A 16387-nucleotide genomic window follows, 5' to 3' on the forward strand; every position below is an offset into this window, starting at 1 on the left:
CGAATTGCAGCGGCCTGTGTACATGTATACGCATATATACACTAATACATTGTATATACTCGACTGTATCATGTGCGTGTTGGACTCTTTTTTGAATGGGTAAAATCTTGTGAGTTCGCATTACCAGCATGTTGTAGTAGCAGTAAGTGAACTTAATTTGACCACGTGAATACATGACCTAGGTCTGACATCACTGGTTAGTCATAGCTAGGTAATGAATTTTTACGTAATTTTTACATACCACTGATATCTGTTGTGACTAAAAAATGATGTAAGGATAAAGATATCATGCTGACATCGTACTGATATTTTACCAAAATCATTTTCTTACGTACATTTGACGTAGAAATGATGTCATATTACACATTTAGAAACAAAGTTTTAAGTTTTCACTACTGTTGACAGTCCCCATAACTGGCTATTTTTGTTTTAGTTACTGTCGGTTTCTATTTCAGTTCAATTTTTCCTGTACTCTTGCGGACTTGGAGCGAGCTCGCAGGGCGTCCTGGCCTTGACAAGAGCTGACGCAGTGAGCAGCGACACAGCTCCGGTGCTAGCTGTCAGCCAGATCACAGGCTCTCTGGTTTTTCTGAGGGGTCTCAGAGGTGGGGTGGACCTGGTTAAGGGTATTCTTTGAGTCATTCACAGGTTAGCCTAATGGTTCAGGGGAAGAGGTGGCGTTAAGAGTGGTATATAGGGAAGCGGCTACTCAGAATCCGGCGCGAGCAGCACAAAATACTTCTAGCCTGGGTGGAGTTTAGCCTTGGAGGAGTGGCCTACTAGGAGCGCGTCCTGGCGAAATGATGTCGGTGGAGGGGATAGACTCGGTTTACCCTCCCTCACTCCGTGGTCATTCCCTCCTCATGACGGCGCGGTACGGGTCGGGAAGTCTCGGTAGCATTGCTACCTGCCTGCCTGCCTGCCTTCCCCGTACGAGCGGAGCGCCGCGCGAGCTAGTGGCTACACACGTTTCATTCAACTCAAATGTCAAATAACGCGAAAAGTATGTTAATCGTAATGGTAGCATATTTTTTACGCGTGTGTAGTAAGTTCATAAGTAAAAAAAAAGATAAAATGCATTACTTTGTTTTTGCTAAAAACACAAACTTTTACATGAAATGGGAAAAGTGACATTACATCGTAATTTTCGAAGTCACGTGGATATTAAATGTTACATATCCTCCAAGAAACATTAACTTACCTTATTCTGCAAACAAATCTTGCCGAAGTTAAATATATTTCCCGAATCGATGTTATGTATTTTTTATAACTCGCATCTGTCAATGATAGTTGTAAAAGCGTTTCGAAATACATACATCTTATGTATTATTTAAAAAAAAAAGTCTTCGTGACTTTATAAGATGGAATAATCTCCTTTATAATTGTTTCACTTGTGTCATGGCAATGAGTTATCATGCAGGTAGCATATATTTTATTTGGACGTGGTAGAAAAAGGTACTATACAAGAAATCGTTACATAATTACACATTAAAAAACATGTATTTATTTCACATGTAATTCATACATTTTGTTTCACACCAATAGTCAATGTTCATTATGTTATAAAAGACAAAGAAATTTAAAAAGAGCACTATAAATTAAACCAACGTGCGCACGATTTACTTCCAAGAAAGACAAATTAAAAAAAAAAACTGTACGGTATAATAGACATTTCAAACACAAATATTTTTACATCACAAATTTTTTTTTCAAAACTGTTTGCAGAAAAGTCCAACAATCTTAAAAGTATGTAGATGGCCTTTAGAGAGGTACTTAAGAGAAACAAATGCTTAAATAGAAATAATTTTACAAATCCGATACAGTAAACGACAACAGATTATTTAAACAAGTTTAGTAGAAATACACACAAATTGGTTTTACCTGTGACGCACAAAAATGTACATAAGCTTTATATTTTTAACTAGACAGGCATTTATACTATTTGATTTAATGCACACGCACTTTTAAAACAACAAAACACAGAATTTAATTTTGCTTACCACTGAAGCAAAATATTTTTATGGTCGCTATTATACATTATTTAACGAAATTTATTTCGTTTCTCCTTTTTGTTAGGACTTACAAGACAAGAAGTTTATGCATACCGAACACTCTTTTTAGGAAATTCTCTTGTTTCTCATTTACAAATTTTACAAATTTCTCAATTGGCTGCCAAATGAATTATTTCCTTCAAACTAAGTAACAGTTACGACCACCTCAGTATTTATTCAGCTAAACAAGCAATGTCTTCTATAATTTTAAAGCACCATTGCTCACTTGAGCATTTAACCATTCTGGAAAGATTAACTCAGCTTTAAAACTTACATTATAGGTAAGACATTTTATTTTTTTACATGTCCAAAATAATTACGGTAATGATTCTCTAGGTAGGCACTGAACGTGACCACACGGCCTATACTTTCTTATGCACATGTAGGTGCTGGCATACTAAAAATGAAGGTTCATGGAAACAATGAGCAAGAATAATTTCCAGTATGAAAGGTGACAGTTTATGAAGCTAAGTGAGCAGGCGACTTAGATTGATAAATCAAACAGGTCACTATAAAAATTAGTTTGAATGATTATCCAAGACCAACATTTTCTTGAAAGTTCTGCAAAAGCTTGAAAAATGTTCACGTTTAATGTAATCAGGGTGTAATATTCGGTTTTGTTTTGGACTATCTTCGTTTTCCCATGCATTTTATCTTATGGCTTCTGATAGCCTCTGTTATGTGCGGTGGATCCCGAATTTCCATATTTCTTGTGTGTCTAGGATCAACTAATTCCGGAAGAACGCATAGTGTGTAAAATAAAACGAGTTTTGGCTCCATTTTTTCTTTCCAGAATGTGTCGTCTCTGAAAATTTCCAATAGGTACTTTTAATTTCTTTTGGCTCGAAGTACAGATGCCTAACTAGCAAATATCCCTTCTGGTTATGTGAAGCTGATTCTGGACTTGATAGAAATATTCATGATCTTTTTTAAATGAAATGACAGTAGGACTTTCTTCAGAATATTTCAAATACTTTATTTTGTCTTCTCGCATGGCTTCATTTATGTCCATTCCATATGCCGAAGCAGGACACTTAATTTCTACGAGACGGCCTTCGCCAACAAGGACATCGGATGTTGCGGCAAGAAATGGGTGTTCTTGGTCAATAAAAAGACCAGCTTTACTTATATTAATTTTTTCCTGGTCTTCTAGCTGTTTGATAACTATTTCTTCGGACTGCCTGCCATGTTGTACTGATGGAACATTAAGTATGTCATGAGAGTATATTATGGCTCTTACTAGGTTCTAGCAGGTTGTTGTTGGCTTCAAATAGGTTCAAACGTTTTATTACAAAAATTCTAAATCAGCGATAAATGTTTGTTCTAAATACCTCTCTTTCCTGTTGAATACTGCTCATTTCATACGTCATTTTATTAAGTTTTCAACGATGTTGTTTTCTATGATGATGGTGTCAGACACTTCCGTGGACCAATGAAAAACACCGGCTTCCGTTTCCAGCAGTTGGATTGGTGGCTGAAGTTTGGCGTACGATTTGGTGACTGTCCTGCAAAGATTAAAAAAAATATATTTGTGACATGTCGAGTATCAAAATTCCAAAAGTAACGAAATTTCCTATTTTGGCTCTAATATTTGAGTACAATTTTATAGTTGTGTGTTCCGCTCAAAATGTTGATGAATTTCTCTTTAAAGGTAGTGACATATTCAGTTAATTCTATAATCCTGCCTATAAACACTACCACTGTTCGCAAACTAATCAGTAAGTGTGGGATATGATGTAAGAGAGTTTTATTGTACACTAATATGACAAGTCTAATTCCAGAATGTAGGTACAGCACGAGATACGGGCATACACATACATGCACGTACAAACTTGCATAGAAACAAGTAACATTCAAAAACAAGAAATGCCTACGTGGAACAATAATAATTTATGTCATCATATATTTACTGAATGTTTTGTTTGCAGGAGAGCCATATTGTATATCGTCCTTTACTAGAAAGCCTACAAGGGGAAAATTTTTCGCACTCAATATTTTTTATAAGGAAACATGGAAAATCACCCAATGACGCAGTTGAATATTACAACATACAGCAGTAAGGATTCCTGGCATTTTTCCAGCCAAGCGGCTACCACAAGTAACAATAATTTGTTGATAGTCGAACGCATTTGTAAACTGAGACACGCTCAAACAAGGGAAATGAGGTGGGGGATGAAGAAACTGTCTTTTGGAACCGAACACAGTGAGTCATCAATAGCTTGCCTTCCATTCTCGCAATTATTCCCCCACCCTTATAACTTCGCCCATACTGATTTATTTAATTATCTTTCGGCTTGTTTTATAATAGCACTAGTATTTTTCACATCACATGGACTTTTCTAGGACTGGATTAATGCCCTATTAGTTCACTTTTTAAAATTACTAATTGAAATTGATAATCGATGACGTATGTATGGTCGTCAAGCCATAATAACTTCCAATGACTTACATACAAAAGTAATAACGAGTATCTAACTTTTCTTTAATCTGTCCGTAACACTAGGCGTATATACATTATTTTCCAAAAACAAATCCATAGAAGTTAATTACTGGACTGAAAATTATTTATATGAAAAATTTAAGCCTTTCATTAGACTCCGAACGTAATAAAATGCTAATTCTAAATGTTATCGTTAAATACAGTTCGCAGTTTGTGTAGTATAAAGCACTGGCTACTTACTCCTCATCAGGATTCAGAACCATATTTTCATTCTCTGCGTTGCTTGATCTTGGTAAAGAAAAATGAGCCGTCAAGTTACCCGTTTGGGGATCAGTTACTGTGCTGCACCATATTCTTCAACTCTTCGGATTTTTCTAAAAAATTTAATGCATTGTACAAACTAATTTGTAACATATGTTTCTTAAAATAGTTTTTAGCCGGGTTTGGAATTCTCCGGTGTTCTTTTACATTAATAAAAGAAAAATTAATATCGGTATCGCTATATCTTACCTTTGTTTCTGGTACTCCATCAGAGCTGTTGCTCTTCTTTTCTTCCGTTTCGCACTTAAATAAAGTCGCCCTAACTTACCGATTCGTTTGTCTTGCTTTTTTTTCATGCGTACCGACTAACAGATAATTGCGTCTTTTTTATATTATGCGAAAGCTCACAAACAGCATTAACGAACCATTGAACGAATCAACAGACTTAAAAATCTTGTACAATGTAGGTTGCTACCGAGTGAAGATTCTTTTCAAGCTACTCGCCATGATAGTCCAGGAAAGATATGAAAAAAACATGGACAAATTGCAAGAAAAGTTTTTTTTACATCAAAATTCACAGAAAAATTCGTAGAATAACATATCCAAAATACACCGAAATCCACTTTCTTTTGGTAACTTTTTTCCGGGTTTTGTTCCCGAAAAACGCGAAATAAAATAATAACTCAAAAACGGTGCATCTGACGACAAAACCTGTAGAGACAAAAATTAAAGAACATTATCTTTTCCATAACATATCCAAAGTTCAAGAAAATCATCTTATAAATTCTGCTTCGTTTTCCGGGATTAGTCCCGGAAAAAATATTAAAAATGAAATAAATCGAAAATTGTGCACTTTACAGTATAATGGGTTAGGAAAAAGATAAAGTAAACAATTTTTTTCATAATATATGAGAATTTAACACAGATCAACATTTAATTGTTTTTTTTTTGTTTTCCAGGAAATGTCCCGGAAAAAATTTATCGAAAGAAAAAAAAACGGAAACCGTGCACCGTACTTCAAAATAAATCGTGAATTAAATAAAGGGCAACAAAATTGCATTATATAATTGACCTTTATCAAAATGTGCTTAAAATTTATGTACTATTGTCCTGGTATATGTAGTTACTATTTATACGATTGAATTCCCATTCCCTTGTACTGAGTGATTTTATGTATCCATGTGTTATAACTCTGCAAACGATAAAATATATAAAATTAAATTAAATATGTCATTGACGGAGGATATTTACTTCATCAGTTACCTTGGTCCCATACTGCAACATACAACGAGATCGCTCAGCTGTACGTGAGTTTCATCTTGAAAAATTATGGATTAGCAACTACTGTATTTGATGGATATGGGAAAACTCACAGTACTAAAGACACAGCACATATTAGAAGAGCAAGAGGTAATGCATCACCTGTAGTTGAATTCACAGGAGAAATGCAGCTATCACTCCGTAAAGATATGTTTTTTTTTTGAACGAGCGAAATAAAGGACAATTTTTAAGGTTATTAGCAATACATGTACGCGAAGAAAATTTCCTGTTGTCGAAGCACCAGGTGATGCAGATATTTACATTGTCCAAGAAGCTTTAAAATGTGCAAAAGAACAGTTGACAATAGTTATAGGAACAGACACAGATTTACTTGTCCTTTTACTCTAATATTTTGGCTTACAATCACATAACTGTTTGTGTTTAAAAAGTGAACAAAGGCAGAAGAAAACATATCACATTAAGGAGCTAAAGCTGAAGCTCGGTGATGAAATTTGTAGTAATATTCTTTTCTGTCATGCATTCATGGGATGTGACACGACATCACACATCTATGGTATAAAGGGGAAAATATTGGATCTTCTCCAGAATGACAGTGCCTTCAGGCAACTTGCGAAAGTATTTTCAGATAGCATTCCCAGTGTGTCAAAAGAAGACACTGTAAAATCGGCAGAACAGCTGTAGTACGCCTGTACAATGGGTCAAGAAGTGACACTTTCGACACTTTGCGTTGTAAAGTGTTAAGTGAGAATGCAGCTACTAGTTCCAAATGTGTACAACCAGAACAGTTACCTCCAACTAGTGCTTCAGCTCGTTTCCATTTCTTAAGGGTTTTCTATCAGATACAAGAATGGAAGGGAATTAAGATGAATCCAGAAGAATGGGGATGGAGACAATTTGCCAATTTCGACAGACAAGCCAACAGTTATGGAATGCCTTTTGAAGGTAATCAGGTGCACTTGCAACGAAGATGGTTGCGGTGCATCCAACTGCAGTTGTAGGAAACACGGCATCCCATGTTCTTCGGCTTGTGGAAACTGTCATGGATCAACCTGTAAAAACCGGCGCGAATTACCTCCCGAGGACTGCAATTACTGTGACGGCTTTTTAGGTAGGGTGTTACTACATATCCATGCAAATTAGCCTGTTTTCCTAACCAAATACAATGATATTTAATGCTGTGACCTTATACTTGTAATATACCATTTTGTTCAGAAAAATATAATCTTTTCCAATATAGATTCAAATTTTCATTTTTCTCATCGAATAACTAGAAAATTATCAACAAATTGCTTGTTTTTACCATTTTTTTAAATATATTTTGCGTCACGATTTCCAAAATATAAAACTATATTGGAAAAACTACATTACTTTTCTCGTCAGATTAATAATCTGGAAGCTGTAGCTATCATAATTCTCGAGAAAATAGGCTAGTAGTGGACGCATGTATAACTGGTTTTAAAAATGGGTATATAACGCTCTTAAACAGGATGATTCTATTAAATAACATTTCGAGCTGATATGCAGGTTATTTTCCGAATTTTTGGATCAGTTTAACATTAATAGAAATATAAAATCACGCTGATGTTTGTTTAGGTAACCTATATTTTAAATTAAAGTACTTATGTATGTTACCTAATGCATATTTATTCAGTATTGTGTGTTACAGAGTGCATCCCAATGTGTGTATATTTTTCTATTTCTTCTCGATACAGGTCACTGGAAATCTTGTGTAAATTTAATTGTATGATATGTTTTGTGAGAATGGACGTGTCAAATTTTTCTTTCAAACAATAAGCAGTTGAAATGAGTCTGATTTTTTTTTCTGGAAAATAATTTTGGTAGATTTCAAAAACGTTTTAACACATCACTAACTGAAAAAGGAATATAATTTAAGTGACTTTAAAATACTTGTATATTATGGAAATTGAATATAGTTCGGATCTGACAATTTGACATGGGATACAATGCTTTCTGTTATTTTGCCTACATATTCAATACTTTTTCCGTGGCCGATCACAAAATAAAATCTATATACCAGATTTCAGTGAATTTAGGATCTGGTATAGGAAATCTTGTGTGCTTCTGTTTGTCCCACCGAAACTTTTTCAATACGATGTTCCGTTTTCGTTTTATTGAATTTTTAAAGATTTTCCAGGACGAGTCACAAAAAAAACTATATACATATGTAAATATATATTTATATATATCAGCAGATTTTGTTGAAATGAAATTATATTTAATACAAAAAAGTCTTTAATTTTAGTCACGAATTTCTTTGACGTACGATACGTTTTCGTTTTGTCCTTTTTTTTTCTTCAGGAAATTTTCTGGAAAACCAAAAACCTATTTTGTGTTGATTTTTGTGAATTTGCAATATACTATGAAAATCGTTGTTTACTTTAACTTTGTCCTGAAAAAAGCTGTAAAATGCGCCATTTTCAATTTATTTCAATATTTTAGGTTTTTCCGTGACGAATTCCAGAAAACAAAACAGTAGTTATTAATGAATGTTTGTAAAATTTTGATATGTTATGGTAAATTTGGCTTTCTTTAATTTTAGTGTCTATACCTTTCTTCGTAGAACGCACCGTTTTACAGTTATTAATTTATTCCGCATTTTTCCGGGACAAATCCCGGGAAAAACGTTATCAAAATAAAGTGGATTTCGGTGGATTTTGGATATGTTATTCTACAAATTTGTCTGCAAATTTTGATATAGTAAAACCTTTTCTCGCAATTTGTCCATAAATCGACCCCTTTTTCTCATAAAATGCCTGGACTATGAATCCTTTAGAGAAATGGTGTTGCTGTGTAGCGGGAGGAGGAAGAAGGGAGGAGGGAGGTTTATCACCGTTACAGATCAGCACTTCCCCTACCGCGGGCGACGTTGAGGCGTGTCAGTGTCATCCCCACCCTGCTCGTCTTCCCGGAGCTTGGCGTCAACTTTCCCGTCGAGCAGCACAAGGCAGACACTAAAAATGCCAAATTAGCCAGTTTTCCTAACCAAATACACAGATATTTAATGCTGTGACCTTATACTTTTAATATACCATTTTGTTCAGAAAAATATAATCTTTTCCAATATAGATTCAAATTTTCATTTTTCTCATCGAATAACTAGAAATTCGTCAACGAATTGCTTGTTTTTACCATTTTTTTAAATATATTTTGCGTCACGATTTCCAAAATATAAAACTATATTGGAAAAACTGCATTACTTTTCTCGTCAGATTAATAATCTGGAAGCTGTAGCTATCATAATTCTCGAGAAAATAGGCTAGTAGTGGACGCATGTATAACTGGTTTTAAAAAGGGGTATATACCACTCTTAATGATGGTTTGGGCTGCGTCCAGATCACACTGTAGCTACTCTCTTAAAACACTTCCAGGTTGCGATGAAATTGCGTATCCATTTCCCGATGGCTCAAAGGAGCACGTATTCCATCGGTCTCGCCACGTTAAACAACAAGGCTCACGTGATAGCTTATTCTCTGACATTTAAAATTTTACGGGTACACTCCAACGCAAATGTGTATTTTTTTGTAATTATATACATTACCGTTAAAACATATTGGCGGTCGATAATCCGCCACGGCCATTCTGTATTAAAGATTAAAGATTCATTGTATCTATATTGTACTTTACAAGGGTAATTTGAAAAGTGTCGATGTGAGCGTGGATGGACCGTCATGGCGCGGGACGACCCCGGTGGGGTTGGCAGCACTGCGGTATCGACCAGCAGGGGTAGGTGTGCGGAGAGGGGAGGGGGAGAGGGCGCACGCCCTCGCGGAAGACCGGCAGACGCCAGTGGCAGCGCGGGCGTCTGGACGCTGTGGCGACGCCGCTTCTCTCATCCGCCGCCGCCGCCGCCGCCGCCCCCAGCAGTCTGGGCCCAGCCCGTGCCGTCGGCTGCTCGTCCCGCGGCAAGTACGCTACCAGCCTCGGTTACACTGGGCGAGCCACGAGGTCCCGGGTTGGATTCCCGTCCGGACCGAGGAGTGACTTCGCCTGCGGGATCCTTCCTTCCTGGCCCAGAGTGACAGTTTCTGAGGGGCGGGAGAATTTGAGGTGCGAAAAATTTGAAAAACATAAAAATGTGAAGGACGGAAAAAATATAGTCTATATATTTTAACATACGGTAATTATTTGGTTTTCAAAAATACATGTCAAATCCTACATAATTTAAAGCTTTCCGTAAGATGATCTCATAACCTGCAACAACCATTTATTAAATTTAAATAAGAAAAAATACAAACAGTCTTTGACTTTTAAAGCCTTTAGCAAATAGGCTGGAATTTGTAAAATGTTATGATGTTTGCGGGAACTGAAAAAGTCGGGAGTGGCTAAATATTATCTGCTCAGAGCGCTAGCTGCCTTGAGGGTGCGTAAGACTGCCATACTGGAAAACTACCATAATGACAGAATTCCGCCTGGCCTCTTCGAAAAAGGCGGAAAAGTACCATAACGGAAAACGAAACGGAATTCTGCCATATTTTCTTATACACTCCATGGGATGAGTACAGCAGCATTGCTCGGTAGGTATCGCTGTCAACCCTTTACTTGTTTCTCAGGTTAACTTTAAAGCCTACAGATAACGCTTCTGACTGTGATAGTTGTAATCGCAAATCACCGCATAGATCACGCACGAGAAGAAAGAAAAAATGTTTCCAAAAATGTGTTATTTGTAAAAAAAAATAGTTACCATTATGGCACTTTTCCTCCTGTTTTGACGAAGGCGACGGAAAATAACCATAATGGAAAACTTCCATAACTTAAAAGGTTAGAGGGGAATTCTGCCAACATTTCTTATACATTATACGGAATGAGGAAAACGGCTTTACTCATAAAATCTTAATGTAACTAGCTTCATAGAATTAACATTTTTCCACGCTGGAATAATTAAAATAATTGTAGTTCATTATTTAATGAGTGCAAATCCAACACAAATAATCATGGATTTTCTTATGTAATGTTTTCATTATTATGGTGATAGAACACAAAAAAATTCAGATATTAAGGTATTTTTAGTATCCATATTAAATTATTTAAAGTCTACAAAATGTATTTTTAAGATTCTGAAATGTGAGGGAAATATTTTTGTGTAGTGTAGAAGGCATAGGTCAAGCAGCACAGGCGCTCTAGGGGAGACATAGGTTCGTACATAGAATGTTGGTGGGCTTTGCAAAGGCTTGCAGTCATTCAAAATTAACCTTGCTAAAATTTAAGTACTTTTTATATTAGGAAATAAAAAATATTACTATGCGTAGCATATTATTCTGCTCTTTAAAACTGTCAGATCAAATTGAAATTCAGTTTTTTGTGCCTTACAGCACCTATAAACGAATTATGACACATACAATAATAACAAAAACACATTAACACTAGACATACACTGATACATATCAATAACTTTACGATAAATACGAAACAACACAACACACAGATAGATAAAGATTGATAAAGTTCATGTTAACTAAAAGGTTACTTTGGATTTCACAAAAATCTTAAACATACACTAATATGGTGTATACAAAATTAATATGCAGATTACAAAAGTTTAAAATAACTTTTTGCTTAAGTTTTTTTACCAATGAATGTTTATAGATTATTCAAAAAGAGTAATAATTTTTTACACATTTTATAGTTACTAATGATTTTAAAAGTGTCCCTATTTCTGTAATTGTAAGTTGTTGGAATTATTAATCCAAACCGAGATATTATTTCTGAACCAACAATAATGGTAATAAAAGGTATATAATAAAAAGTGCATCACTGATTGAACGTCTAATAAATAGAAATTGCTAATTTTCTTTTTAGCTTATATAGTTTATATAGGAATGTAACATATACAAAATAATTTAAATGCCTGAAGTTTTTAAATATTAATTTAAGAACATTTTTCTGCATAACTTCAATTCTATTCAAATTAAAATAAGTTGATGCAGAGAAAGTTATAAATTTAATAAGACCTAAAGATATTCATGTGTTGCTAATAGTAGTATCCACATGTTGGTGAAAAAAAACTTGGCATCCATTATAACTCGAAGGTCTTAAAAGTGGACACCACGTTTAATGTCATTACTTACTATGTGATACTTCTGATTAATTGAATTAGTTTTTTTTACTAAAGGTTATACAATAAATGCTATCGTAATTCAGAGACGTTTGTTAACTTGAAAATCAGATCTGGATAGTTGAAATATCTTGCTAAATAGTTTCACAGACATATTTCCCAGTTATATATTTTTTCATCATTATCTTTTCTTGATCAATTTTTAATTAGAGCTGGAATATCATTTAATAAATATTAAAGAGTATTTGAGATAAACTACTACTTTGCGGAACACCTATTACCATGAAATTGCATTTGCAAATTGCACATTTGGCTGAAAAGCGTCTATTTGTAAGATAATTGAAACATATATATATCACGCATTACTTGACAAGACCTAAAATTTATAATTTTTTAATCATAATTTTGTGTTGGAAAGTATCAAAGGCTTTGCTCATGTTGAAACAAATACCATAAGTAGTATATAATAGGGCATCCGAGATCAGGCCTCAGGCGGTGGAGCCGAGAGCCGGCTCCGCCATCTTGGATTGTGACGTCACGGTGGCCATCTTGGATTGTGACGTCACGGCGGCCATCTTGGATAAGCGTAACGTGACACTTTTTCGTGCGTGCAGCCGCCGTAACGGGACACAGCGTAACGGGACATAACGTAACGGGACAAGTAGATCACGGCGTCCATCTTGAATCCGCCATTTTGGATGACGTAATTGTGTGTTCTAGAAAATTCCGGTGATGTGTTTTCCGCCATTTTGAATGATGACGTCACCGTTGCAATTTTCGTTACGGCCGCCATCTTTAACTTTTTTATTTATTATCCGAATTTAATGAATTTTTTTTTAAAATTTATAAAAAAATTTACTTAATAAAATTTTAATACAATATTAATAAACAAATTACTTTTTCGACACGGAGTTCGGAGTCCTCGGTTCGAACCCGGTGAGTGCAAACATCAGATCCTTCCTCCATGAAAGCTACCTAGACTGATCTACCACCACCAGTACCAAGGTATATATCATCAACATGTATGACGTCATGTCCGCCATCTTGTCTTCATCTGCAGGAGACCGCCATCTTGTTTTCGTCTGCTAGAGTGTGCCGATACCATGTAGTATAATTATCTGGTCACAATACTTTTGTCCTCAACTGTTGACATTGACCTTGACCTTAAAATTTGACCTTGACCTTGGCCTTTGACCTTGACCTTGAAATTTAACCTTGACCTTGAAATTTGACCTTGACCTTGAAATTTGACCTTGACCTTGAAATTTGACCCTGACCTTGAAATTTAACCTTGACCTTGAAATTTACCCTTGACCTTGAAATTTGACTTTGTCCTTGTCGTCCATCATGGATCCGACATTTTATGTTCAGTACATGCTACCAGGAGCTACCACCTGCTGGAGTACGCCATCTTGTGTGTGTACTTGTATTATAGAGTACATTTTTACAGTGCAGTAATCATTTATTACGGAGGTGCCCCCGCCATCTTGAAATTCGGACGCCATCTTGAAATCATTTAATAATGTAGCTAGAAAAGCGGGAAAAAATCCAAAATTCATCAAAAAAATCACTCATTAATTTACACATCGATTCGATCCGCTCCAGTCCTTGGTTCGATCCTCGATCGTTGCAATAATGTTTAATTTTATGAAAAAATAACTTCAATAAGCCACGTTCAACATTCTTAAAGAGACTTTAAAACCTCTACTACCATCATCCTATAAGCCATCAAGACCACCATATTGAAAATTCGTAATTGTAATGCTAGAGATTCGGGAAAAAGTTCAAAATTCATTAAATAAATTTGTAATCTATATACTGATTGATTAGATCGACTAATATCCTTGGTTCGATCCCTGGCCGATACAAAACAACTTTAATTAAAAAAGTACCACTAAAGTGTTAGGTTTGAGAAAATAAAAACACCACAAGTTCTTTTAAAAAAAATTTATTACATACTACACTACTACAAGTACAAAAAAATACACAGACAAATTACTAAAGTTTTGTGGATTTCTCGACATCTGCATCTGCCACCCACGAATTAAAGCGAGGTGGAAAGCCCCACCACTTGACGTAGGACCGTCCATTTCTTCGTTTTATAATCTTCTCCACCAAGTACGTATCGGGATACAACGTAGGCTGAATCTCTTCGGCATAGAAGCCTCCATGGATAGGTTTGTGGTTCAAATCTTCGAGGTAGTAGGTCCTAGGCTCTGATTCACGAACATGTGTCACACGGAAAAGTTCGGGACTCCAGTTTGCAGTGAAACCTTTCTCGAAGATACCTTTCTGCTTGGAGATTCGCACAATGTCACCGACGTTAGCTTTACGCTTTCGTGGATCTTTCTTCTTCGTGTTGGAAAACACTGTTTGAAGCAGGCGATTGTCCGTTACGTCCTTTGGCTTCATTTTCGTGGTAGAATGCACAGTGGAATTATACTCGCTTATTAGTTTCGACAAGATGTCAAGCCATTTGTAATTTCCGTTAGCCGTGAACTGTCGCCACATCTTGGAACGCAAAGTTCTGTTAAACCTTTCGATAACGGAGGCCTTGACGTTACTAAATGTAGAGTAGTGTTTGATGCCATACTTCTTCATCAAAGCCTTGAAGGTTGCATTGTAGAATTCTTTCCCGAGGTCCGTTTGCAGGTACGACGGTACACGTCCATCACGCAAAATATTGTTCATGGCCTTGGTTACGTCAGTTGCAGTCTTTGATTTTACAGGTCTAGCCCAAGCGAACTTGCTATAAACATCGATGACTGTCAACATGTACTTGAAACCTTTATTCAATCGGGAATACGGTATCATCTCAACAAGGTCCGCCTGGAATAAATCATCAATTCCACGAACTATGACTTTGCGACGAAGGTATTTTCGTCTAGCAGGAGCATGAAGTTCGCGAGCGATTCCGGTTCGACTCATTGTATGTAGCCGGCTTCCTTCAGTTCTTCAAGTATGGAGACTATTTCGTTGATGTGCGAATAGTTTCCTACACTAAGCGAAGCATGTAGAATTCTAAGGCGATCAACTAATTCATTAGGGTCGTCCCAATATACATAGTCAAATGTCTGACCACTTTCTAGCCTTTTTAAACCTTCTCCGTGTATTGTTAGTTCACTGAAGAGATTAGCGAGAATGTCCATTTTTTCATGATCTACATCTTTATATACACCACTATCTGGATCGTTATCGCGAAAATGTGCATTGGTTAGCTCTAGCAGTTTTTTGTACTCTTGTAAGTCGTTGTGAGAATATCCTTTAGGTTCCCTGCGAAACAGCAATTCGTACAGACCCGGAGTCCCGCGCGTTTTGAACTCTGCTACGCGCACGATGTTTCCTGGTAGAAAGTCTATTTCTTTAGCACCGAGGAACCACTTATTATGTTTTCTGTACACTCCGTAGGTCGTGTCATTATTCCGGCTCGTAAACGATGTCAGATATGGTCGGACCATTGCATTAACTTGATGTCCCTTTTTCGGTATTTTTTTCTTGTGCATGGACTCTGTACTTGTTAAGTCCTCTTCTTCTCGATCTGGTTCATACTTTCTCTTCTTTACAGTCGGCATTTCATCTTCAACTTCTGTCTTCACAATGAAGGCTGGTTCTTCCTTGTTTTTAAGTTCGTCGAGGCGACTAGTGATTGGTTTAAATATCTCCTCATTTTCCATCTCACGTGCAAGTCTGGTTCGTCTAGCAAGTAAATATTTTTCACGAACAGACTGTATAGCTCGATGAAGGTCACTGGCCAGGTCCGACATTGTACTGGCTGAAAACTTATTGCAAGACCTCCTTATATACTTTTTTATTCGTTCGCAGAAACTTCTTTCTTGTGTTTGGCCAAATCTGAATTTGTTGACGATTGAGATAGTGATGCTTTCAGACTACTTTGAAAAGTCCTCAGATCGTCACGTCTTTGTGCATTCGATACTTCGATCATGTCGCGAATGCGAGAATCCGAAGCTTCCACGCGCTGGTCTATGGCTACGAGGTACTCAAGAAATTCCTTTTTCACCCCGTCTACTTTTTGAGCCAGTAGCGAAATGTATTTGCGGATAACGTCGTCATGAGACTTGAGAGCAGTACGTAAGTCTCGACTGCTACGACCGAATTTCGAAATGCTATGACTCATGTTTGGTGATAAACTGATCGAAACCTCGTCTGTACCTGCCCTTATATAGAGGCCAGTCTTTGACAATAACTAGGAATCCGTGTTCTTCTTTCCAACACAAGGAGCACATGTCTTTGAATTCCTGGAATGTCATGTCGGTGTTTACG

At 36.4% G+C, this 16387-nt stretch overlaps 1 protein-coding gene across 1 annotated transcript in view; it reads left to right on the top strand.

Annotated features, from left to right (window-relative positions):
* Window positions 1-9838: 9838 nt before the first annotated feature.
* The window catches only part of LOC134528073 (uncharacterized), a 50761-nt gene continuing 44212 nt past the window's right edge, over window positions 9839-16387 (top strand). The window contains exon 1 of the mRNA XM_063361297.1: window positions 9839-9956. The gene's annotated coding sequence lies outside the window, so the exon portion shown is untranslated. The remainder of the gene's footprint in view (window positions 9957-16387) is intronic.

The sequence above is a fragment of the Bacillus rossius genome, chromosome 1, assembly GCF_032445375.1.
Source record: "Bacillus rossius redtenbacheri isolate Brsri chromosome 1, Brsri_v3, whole genome shotgun sequence".
Taxonomy (NCBI): Eukaryota; Metazoa; Arthropoda; class Insecta; order Phasmatodea; family Bacillidae; genus Bacillus; species Bacillus rossius.